This window comes from Sardina pilchardus, chromosome 13 (genome assembly GCF_963854185.1).
Source record: "Sardina pilchardus chromosome 13, fSarPil1.1, whole genome shotgun sequence".
NCBI classification, from domain to species: Eukaryota; Metazoa; Chordata; class Actinopteri; order Clupeiformes; family Clupeidae; genus Sardina; species Sardina pilchardus.
The window spans coordinates 30,204,102-30,215,077 of record NC_085006.1 but is presented as its reverse complement, the minus strand read 5'-3'; the positions used below and the strand labels follow the sequence as shown (position 1 = coordinate 30,215,077).

At 46.5% G+C, this 10,976-nt stretch overlaps 1 non-coding gene across 1 annotated transcript; it reads left to right on the top strand.

The window, feature by feature from the left end:
* Positions 1-1,625: 1,625 nt before the first annotated feature.
* trnag-ucc (transfer RNA glycine (anticodon UCC)) lies at positions 1,626-1,697 on the top strand. Its single transcript has one exon. It is a non-coding gene; the product is annotated as a tRNA-Gly (tRNA).
* Positions 1,698-10,976: the final 9,279 nt, after the last annotated feature.

Genomic DNA, 10,976 nt, shown 5'->3' with positions numbered 1-10,976 from the left:
GGTATGGACAGGACACTAGTGACACTGCCACATAACACACACCACACGGTGGGTATGGACAGGACTCTGGCGACACTGCCACTGCCACCTCCTCAGGTCAGGCTGGAAACCGGCACATCTACAGTGGGTATAGTAAGTATTCACACCCATGCTAAAGTTGACTAAAAAGAGGAATACAAAATCATCTTTTGAGAATTTATTATAATGCTATAATTCAAAAAATGAGTAAAAATCAAACCGCTAAGGACACTAATTTTCTTTGTGATTGAAGAATGTATCGTAAATAGATAAATGTTCTTCCTTAAATACAGGTTGCATAAGTATTTGACCCCTATGTTAAATTCCCATAGGAGCAGGAGGATTTTTTATATGTTTTTATTTTTTAAAGGCCAGCTATTTCATGGATCCAGGATATTATGCATCCTGATAAAGTTCCCTTGGCCTTTGGAATTAAAATAGCCCCACATCATCACATACCCTTCACCATAGCTTGAGATTGGCATGGTGCTTTTTCCAGTTAGCCTATTAGCCTGTTTGATTTGCATTGAGCTCAATGAGCATCAAACAGGCTAATAGGCTAACTGGAAAAAGTACCATGCCAATCTCAAGCTATGGAGAGGAGTGGAGAGGAGGAGTGGAGAGGAGGAGTGGAGAGGAGGAGCGGAGAGCAGCGGAGAGCAGCGGAGAGGAGCTGATAGGAGAGGAGTGGAGAGGAGAGGAGAGGAGAGGAGTGGAGAAGAGAAGAGAGGAGAGGAGAGGAGAGGAGTGGAGTGGAGAGGAGAGGAGAGGAGAGGAGAGGAGCGAGGGGAGCTAAGAGGAGTGAAGAGGAGCGGAGAGGAGAGGAGAGGAGTGGAGAGGAGCTGAGAGGAGAGGAGCGGAGAGGAGCAGAGAGGAGAAAAGAGGAGAGGAGAGGAGAGGGGCTGAGAGGAGTGGAGAGGAGAGGAGGAGAGGAGTGGAGTGGAGCGGAGAGGAGTGGAGAGGAGTGGAGAGGGGCTTTAACGGCCCTGGCCCTGGTCAAGGCTGGTCCAGTCCAGTCCAGCAGGAGGGGGGGGGGGGGCAATATGATGAGCATCCTGGGTCGGTCGTATCTTTAAGTGCACACACTGCACACACATGCTGCGCTCCAGCACACATGACTGTGTTGGGATTGATTTGATACCAACAACATCACCGTGTGCAGACACTCAGACAGGAAAACCAATACGGATACCTGCGCTGCTAGGCAACCAGTGATGGTGATTCTTAAAACACGGCACTGCACTGCACAAAAATGATGATTCCTTCCTCAAATAAGCCAAGTCAAGTCATTTTATTTATAAAGCGCATTTTTGTATGCACATAGTGCACACCCAAAGCACTGCAGACAAACAAAAACAAAATGCTGGAAGGAATAGCGTATTCGCCAGCGTACCCGTACACAAACATTTAGACAGGAAACATACAGAGGAACAAACGCTTCACATAGACACAAATAAATAGAAACAGGATGTATACATCAACAAGCGCTCCACACAAAATACAAATACACACTGAAAAAACGAACAGCCCAGGCCTTCTGATTAGACCATCAGTCTGCCATCTCCCTGGTGCTATTGCATCACCTGTGGTTCCACACATTCCTAGTGGCGTTGGTGGTATAGTGGTTAGCATAGCTGCCTTCCAAGCAGTTGACCCGGGTTCGATTCCCGGCCAACGCAACGACCCTCTCTTTAGTAGGGCAGCCGTGGTGTACTGGTTAGCGCATCGGGCTTGTAACCGGAGGGTTGCCGGTTCGATCCCCGACCAGTCCACCACGGCTGAAGTGCCCTTGAGCAAGGCACCTAACCCCTCACTGCTCCCCGAGCGCCGCTGGTTGGGCAGGCAGCTCACTGCTCTGGGTTGTGTGATTCACCTCACTGTGTGTTTACTGTGTGCTGTGTGTTCACTAATTCGGTTAAATTGGGTTAAATGCAGAGAACTGAATTTCCCTCACGGGATCAAAAAAGTATATATTCTATTCTATTCTATTCTACTAAAGACTGCTAACAGTGGTTCCATACGTTCCTACTAAAGACTGCTAACTGTGGTTCCATATGTTCTAAAGACTGCTAACTGTGGTTCCACACATTCCTACTAAAGACTGCTAACTGGGGTTCCATACGTTCTAAAGACTACTAACTGTGGTTCCATACGTTCTAAAGACTGCTAATGGTGGTTCCATACGTTCTAAAGACTGCTAACTGTGGTTCCATACACTCCTACTAAAGACTGCTAACTGTGTCTAAGTGCTGTGAATCACTGTGATCTCAGCTGGATGGGGACATTCTGCTGTACAGACCCACCTACAGTATGGTGCTATTTAGTGCTCTCAATCACATGGATCTGCTTGTGATAACAGCTTTATTCACCTCAAGATTATCTTTCACCTCTCAGTTTCTGTGTTCCTGCTCTCGCTTCCTGCCTCTCGCTCGTTTTTATACTTTATGCGCTCGAATAATTAAAGCAGCTAAATAACGGCACAGCCAAGCAGCTACTGTAAGTCTAGAAAGGGACTGGTTGAGTTCTGGCTGAGTCCCTGTTCAGTTCTGGCTGAGCACCGGCTCGGTTCTGGTTGAGTTTTGGCTGAGTCCCAGCTCAGTTCCGGGCCAGATACGGCCCAGAGGCTCTCCTGACGCAAGCCTGTATCCATTTCAGAGTTAGCGTCCGCCTGGGGATCGGGGCCGACGTGACCCCCACTGTTTATAGTGACAGGCTGAGCACGCCATTGACGTTTCATTCCCGAGATTTAGCGGCGTGTCCAATCTCAGTGATATACGGCCGCGGCGGCTCCAAAAATATATGGATATCAATTGAATGTCACCCCTGCAGGAGGGGGGCGAGAACAAGCACAACATGGGCCATAAAACAACATCTCAAGTTCTTTACGTGTGTGTGTGTGTGTGTGTGTGTGTGTGTGTGTGTTTGTGTGTGTGTATGAGCGTGCCTGTAAGTGTGAGCGTGTGTCTGTGTGTGTGTGTGTGTGTGCATGAGTGTGCATGTAAGTGTGAGCGTGCGCGCGCGCATGTGTGTGTGTGTGTGTGTGTGTGTGTGTGTGTGTGTGTGTGTCTGTCTGTCTCAAGTTCTTTACGGCTTCTTCCCTTCCCTCCCACCTGCTTTGCAACGTTGCTGCTTTGAAACTGTGTTTCTGTTGCGGTGTCTGTGCGGCCATTTTAAAGCAGAATACAAATGAACATAATTCTGATCTCTAATCAGTTTCTGTGCCACTGGACCAGATAGCCAATCACGCAGCAGGAGACAATGGTCTCTGTCACTTTCTGCAAAACTTTGGACCAGGAAGACAACCACCATCAGGAAATCCACTGTGAATGAAGAGCCCCCACACTCCTCCTCAATCTCAACTGAGATTACAGAATTACGTGGTGTTAGCCAGGCTGCATTTTGTTTTGAACGGTTTAGGAACTCCAAGCCTGAAGTCAGCACCCGCCCTTAAAACTACAGACTTACTCAAACGTAAAACAACTTTCAAAACACTTTCATCTCTGCAACAGAGGCCTCGGATAACAATATCTGAAAGGTGAAACGAAAACATGCTTTCCTATGAAAATAAATGTTTTCCTAAGAAACAAAATCTTTTCCTATATTTGGATTTTACACTAGTTATAATAGGTATGCGTATGCCCATAGATTAGGGAAATAAAGAGTTTTAGTCTAGCAGTGAAACTTAAATGAAATGGACAATCAGAAAACACATTATTGATGGTGATGTCTGGCCTTACAACACAAACCCATGCAGCACCATGTGAGCATCCAGGCTGAGAGAATATCCCCACACAAGCTCAACTCAGAGCATTCAGACTGAGAGAGTATCACCACACAAGCTCAACTCAGAGCATTCAGACTGAGAGAGTATCACTGTACAAGCTCAACTCAGAGCATTCAGACTGAGAGAATATCACCAAACAAGCTCAACTCAGAGCATTCAGACTGAGAGAGTATCACCACACAAGCTCAACTCAGAGCATTCAGACTGAGAGAGTATCACTGTACAAGCTCAACTCAGAGCATTCAGACTGAGAGAATATCACCAAACAAGCTCAACTCAGAGCATTCAGACTGAGAGAATATCACCAAACAAGCTCAACTCAGAGCATTCAGACGGAGAGAATATCACTGTACAAGCTCAACTCAGAGCATTCAGACTGAGAGAGTATCACCAAACAAGCTCAACTCAAAGCATTCAGACTGAGAGAATATCACTGTACAAGCTCAACTCAGAGCATTCAGACTGAGAGAGTATCACTAAACAAGCTCAACTCAAAGCATTCAGACTGAGAGAGTATCACTGTACAAGCTCAACTCAGAGCATTCAGACTGAGAGAATATCACCAAACAAGCTCAACTCAGAGCATTCAGACTGAGAGAATATCACTGTACAAGCTCAACTCAGAGCATTCAGACTGAGAGAGATCACCATACAAGCTCAACTCAGAGCATTCAGACTGAGAGAATATCACAACACAAGCTCAACTCAGAGCACTCAGACTGAGAGAATATCACTGTACAAGCTCAACTCAGAGCATTCAGACTGAGTATCACCACACAAGCTTAACTCAGAGCATTCAGACTGAGAGAGTATCACCAAACAAGCTCAACTCAGAGCATTCAGACTGAGAGAATATCACCAAACAAGCTCAACTCAGAGCATTCAGACTGAGAGAATATCACCACACAAATTATCATACAGTACAAGGTCACCTCAGTCTTCAGCTCAACACGTGTACTAATGACATATGTCATAGAAGTCTAAGTCAGACAAAAAAACGTCCCCATGAATAATTATCTAAACCATTAGACATAATACTTCATTTGAAGGCAGTCTAGCACTTGTGCTGGCGCATGTGAGTGAGTGATTGAGGAGTAAAACATGTATGAAATAATAGTGGAGCTCACTGCTCATTTATATTTAACAGGCGGCTCAATCTTACATGGTGCACAGCACATGAGTGCATTTAACACAGATTGGCCCCATTTATCTGTGACAGTCCTCCACAGCCACCCAGCCGCCAGTGACCTTCAGAGTGGAGCAGTGTCTCAAAGGACTACACACACACACACACACACACACACACACACCAAGTCATACTATCAAGACTCATCACCAGGAACTACACACACACAAAATCATACTATCAAGACTCCTTACCAGGCACTACACACACACACACACACACACACACACACACTAACTAAATCATACTCCAAATCCACCAATGTCTCCTTTCATTAGAAAGTGAGCCCTTAGAAGTCATAGCCAGCTCACTGTGTCCATTACCCTCACACATGTAGAGGACAGGATAACCCGGCAACCCCACCACCACCACCACCACCACCACCACCACCACCACCCAACCAACCCCATCTGCACCGCCCTCATATGAATATTTACTACAGACCACAAAAAGGAAAAGAGGAGGAAAGAAGAAAGAGGAAGATGAGAGAGAGAGAGAGAGGGGAACAAGAGAGAGAGAGAACGACAGACAAGGATCCACCCCAGCAGTAATGAAAAGCAGATTACATTTTTTTGTCCTGGTCAGGAAACGGAGGGTGTGTGTGTGGGGTGGGGGGGGGGGGGGGGGGGGGGGCGGGTTAGGGGGGGGGGTTCACTTCTCGTTAACGAGAGGCAATTCTCTGAGCTCCAGGCCTGCACCCATGTGTGTCTTCACTACTGAGCTGGACCATGCTGGGGAAGTGGTGTGTGTGTGTGTGTGTGTGTGTGTGTGTGTGTGTGTGTGTGTGTGTGTGTATAAAACACTACGTGCCTCTTAAGAGCTTCCACCTCAGAGACGTGGAGGAGAAGAGAGGACTGATGAATGTGCTGAATCGTCTTCTTTTTCATTCACTCCTGAATTATTCATCCATCACCAACAGCCCACCTCACTCCATCTCTCCATCACTCCATCTCTCCATCACTCCATCTCTCTATCCCCCCATCCTTCCCCCTCCCTGTAACTGTATCACCATCACTGAATAAACCACTGGAGTCTCTCTTTCTCTCATTCTCATTCCATCTCTCCTTCTCTCACACACAAATACTACTCTTTGATTTTTCTCTCTCCCTCTCTCCAACTCGATCTCTTACACACACTCTCTCTCTCTCTCTCTCTCTCTCTCTCTCTCTCTCTCTCTCTCTCTCTCTCTCTCTCTCTATTCCTGACTCCATCTATGTGCTGTTCAGTTTAGTCTCTTCTCGTATATTCCACCCATATATTTCCTTCCACTCACTGCCAGAGATGTGTGTGTGTGTGTGTGTGTATGTGTGTGTGTGTGTGTGTGTGTGTGTGTGTGTGTGTGTGTGTGTGTGTGTGTGTGTGTGTGTGTGTGTGTGTGTGTGTGTGTGTGTGTGTGTGTGTGCGTGTGTGCGTGTGCGTGTGCGTGTGTGTGTGTGTGTGTGTACGTGTGTGTGTGAGTGTGTACAAGTGCGCATGTGTGTGTGTGTGTGTGTGTGTGTGTGTGTGTGTGTCTGTGTGTGTGTCCGTGTGTTCATGTGTGTGTGTGTGTGTGTGTGTGTGTGTGTGTGTCCCATCCAGAGCTGTGTGTGAGCCCCACTCCGTGTGTGCCCTGGGTGTCTCCTCCTGTGTCTGGTGAGCGTCCGTACCAAATGAGTCCCTGACTGCAGCGCTGCACTCTATTCATACTCCTCTACTATATGCCAGGGACTCCCAAACTCTGGTCCGCGTGCCACTGGTGCTATGCAATCTGCTTTTAGGGGGTACGGGAGATGAAAAGCGCTATGGCGGAGAGGTGTTAAAATGAATCTTTTGTAATTAATTCATGAATAAATAAATCATTTTGGAATGATATGGAAACATGAAATTAAGGGATATAATTTGTAAACTCTACAGTAGGCTGTTCACATACTGTACTCCTCTATGCTGTTCACATACTGTATTCCTCTATGCTGTTCACACACTGTATTCCTCTATGCTGTTCACATACTGTATTCCTCTATGCTGTTCACACACTGTATTCCTCTATGCTGTTCACACACTGTATTCCTCTATGCTGTTCACACACTGTATTCCTCTATGCCGTTCACATACTGTATTCCTCTATGCTGTTCACACACTGTATTCCTCTATGCTGTTCACATACTGTACTCCTCTATGCTGTTCACATACTGTACTCCTCTATGCTGTTCACATACTGTATTCCTATATGCTGTTCACATACTGTATTCCTCCATGCTGTGCACTAATTCCTCTGTGCTGTTTACATACTGTATTCCTCTATGCTGTTCACATACTGTATTCCTCTGTGCTGTTTACATACTGTATTCCTCTGTGCTGTTTACATACTGTATTCCTCTATGCTGTTCACATACTGTATTCCTCCATGCTGTGCACTAATTCCTCTATGCTGTTCACATACTGTATTCCTCCATGCTGTGCACTAATTCCTCTATGCTGTTCACACACTGTATTCCTCTATGCTGTTCACATACTGTATTCCTCTATGCTGTTCACACACTGTATTCCTCTATGCTGTTCACATACTGTATTCCTCTATGCTGTTCACACACTGTATTCCTCTATGCTGTTCACACACTGTATTCCTCTATGCTGTTCACATACTGTATTCCTCTATGCTGTTCACACACTGTATTCCTCTATGCTGTTCACACACTGTATTCCTCTATGCTGTTCACACACTGTATTCCTCTATGCTGTTCACACACTGTATTCCTCTATGCTGTTCACATACTGTATTCCTCTATGCTGTTCACATACTGTATTCCTCTATGGTGTGCATACTGTATACTGTAATCCTCTATGCTGTTCACATACTGTATTCCTCTATGCTGTTCACACACTGTATTCCTCTATGCTGTTCACACACTGTATTCCTCTATGCTGTTCACATACTGTATTCCTCTATGGTGTGCATACTGCATACTGTATTCCTCTATGCTTCTCCACATGGAGACGGGGTGACACATGTCAGCGGCTCAAAGAAAAGAGATGAATTATTCTTCTGCTGGCGATCTCCGCCACACCCACTAAAAGAAGCTCCCCCATTGTGCCTTTTACACACAAACACACACACACACACACACACACAGACACAAACAGACAAAAGAAGCGCCTCTATTGAATGTCCATTAACACACACACACACACACACACACACACACACAAACACACAAACACAAGTGTGTGTACTGTATGTGTGTTCATTTGAAAGAAAATAGAGAGGAAGAGAGAGAATCTATCTGTGTGTTTGAAAGAAGAGAGAAAGAATATATGTGTGTGTGTGTTCATATACATACATGCAGTTACATCTGACGCTGTTACATCTGACTTTCCCCCATCCCCAGGTCAACTCCCTCCTGCTAGTGATTCTGACCCCGCCCTGTTCATCCCCTGACCACGCCCCATCCAACTCCTGGCCCCTCCCTGTCCATCATCTGACCCCGCCCCGTTGCTGATTGGCCCACCCTGTCCATCCCCTGCTGGTGATTGGCTCCACCCTGTCCATCTACTGCTGTCTATCCCATGGAGGTATTACTGTATAAGAATTGGATAATAATTGGAGAATAAGTCCCGCCCCCATTCATTTCAATGGGAATGCTAGGCTAGTGAAAATTGCCAAAATTTAACGATTTTTTCAGGCTTCAACATGGCGTTTCAAGGGGCTTGTTTCCAGTGGCGTTTTACTTAGCCAATTAACAACCAGGTTACTGATTGACGTAAGGTACAGAAGGAGAGCTCGTGCCCACACTAAGCTCGTGCATGAGCTGAGAGTGAAACAGGCACCAATCAGCATGAGGAGAAATGGCACCGGACATGATATATTTCTGGAAAATGGCTACGAGGAAGTGCCTTGCTAATCGGCGAAGCTAATCAGTCAAATCCTGACCCCCTGGTCCATCCCCACGCTACAGGAAGATGAAATTGCCTTCAGAGCTGCATCAACGGAATGGGCATCACATGTCAAATTACCTGAGTCGCTGCATGAGTCTCTTACAGTACAGTATCTATTTTACACACCTGGCCACCGATAATGAATGCTTTCATTACATCTGCTGCATTATTGAACAGCCCAGATCACGTCACACGTCACACTGCGGCCCCATCACACTGCCACACTTCCTGTAATAACACACCATTCTCTTTTGCAGAGGAGATTTCATTTGATTTGATTTCATTCGTGTTTCCCTTAGACGACCAGTATGAAAATCAGTGTAAACCTACTTAACTAAACTGTGGAAAGTCATTTACAAACAATTACTGCGTGACATTGCTTTGTAGATGCTACCTTTCTCTCTCTCTCTCTCTCTCTCTCTGCTGCATACTGTTTGGGACACTGAGGCGTGATGTTTAATACATTTCACTGCAGCATTCAGGAGTCACGTTACTAAACTCTGAGAACATCTCCTCCTGACCTGAACACTGAGCTCAGGAGTCTGTTAATGAGCAATCGTCCACTACTGGTCATTGGGCCCTCACATACGCACAGGTACATACACAGGTGAGTCAGTCCACTCTAGGGTCAAGCTCCTATTGGTCCCTCACATACACACAGGTGAGTCAGTCCACTCTCTGGTCCAGATCCTATTGGTCCCTCACATACAGACATACAGTACAGGAAAGTCAGTCGACTCTAGGGTCAAGATCCTATTGGTCCCTCACATACAGACATACAGTACAGGAGAGTCAGTCCACTCTCTGGTCCAGATCCTATTGTCAGGTGTCCAGATGAATCCTGGGAGAAATTCTTGTGCTTCTGTGAGTGCAGCAGAATACATGGATCAGCTGACTACATCCAGAGAGAGGCGCTAAAAGTGTTACAGCTCACCACATCTAACTGCTGGCAATGGAGAGAACGGTGAGAGAACTGTGCAGAGGGCTCAGGTGTGTGTGTGTGGGGGGGAACTGTAGGTGTGTGTGTGTGTGTGTGTGTGTGTGTGTGAGAGAGAGAGAGAGACAGTTGTCTTGGCTTGGCAGGCTTCCCATGGTTTTATCAGAGCAGTGTGTGAATCCGACTCGCAGGTCGGAGCAGCAGAGCGGAATCCATCCGTACGGATCCGCGCTCTCCCAGCCCAGCCTGCCCCCGTCTGCTAACAACTCCAGCCTGCTCGTCTGGCAACGCGCCCACTTTTACTCCCCAACTACAGCCTCTCTGGCAACGCGCCCACTTTACTCCCCAACACATCCGACCCCCCGCTGGGCTTCAGATGTGCACAGCACACAGTGTACAGGGTACTCCACACACACACACACACACACACACACACACACACACACACACACACACACACACACACAGAGTGGTGGTGGTGGTGGGGGAGGGGGGGGGGTGTCCTCTCTTTACAGTCTAAAGCATTAGGAAGAGAGCAACCAAGAGAAGAGCAGTTTCTCTTGTTTTCACTGTCTATATGTTAAGAAGGTTAGATACTGTATGTATGAATCCAATGCAACATATTGAACAGTCAATTACCAGCACCTAGCATTGCTTTCGCATCATCATAGGCAGATTCAGTGGTGTGTGTGTGTGTGCGTGTGTATGTGTGTGTGTGTGCGCGTGTGTGCGTGCGGGTGTGCATGCGTGCATGCTCGTATGAGTGCGTGTGTGTGCGTGCATGTCTCTGTGTGTGTGTGTGTGTGTGTAAAAGATAAGCACAGATGTGGTAAGGAGGAGTAAAGGACATTTCGATATCAGTGCTACATGGTCTACAAATGAGCTTCATGGAGGCATAATACCCCATTACAACCCCAGTGCCCATGCACTTATCTGGGGATCTAATTGGCTATCGCTGTGCTAAATGTGCTTGTGCATGCCTAATGAGGAAGTGTGTGTGTGTGTATGTGTGTGTGTGTGTGTGTGGTGCTTGGTGAAGATCGAGCACACAAAGAAGAATATACCACTGTAAATCAGATATACAGACTTGTGTGTGAAAAAGGTGTGTGTGAAAAAGGAACTGAGATAGAGAGAGGGAG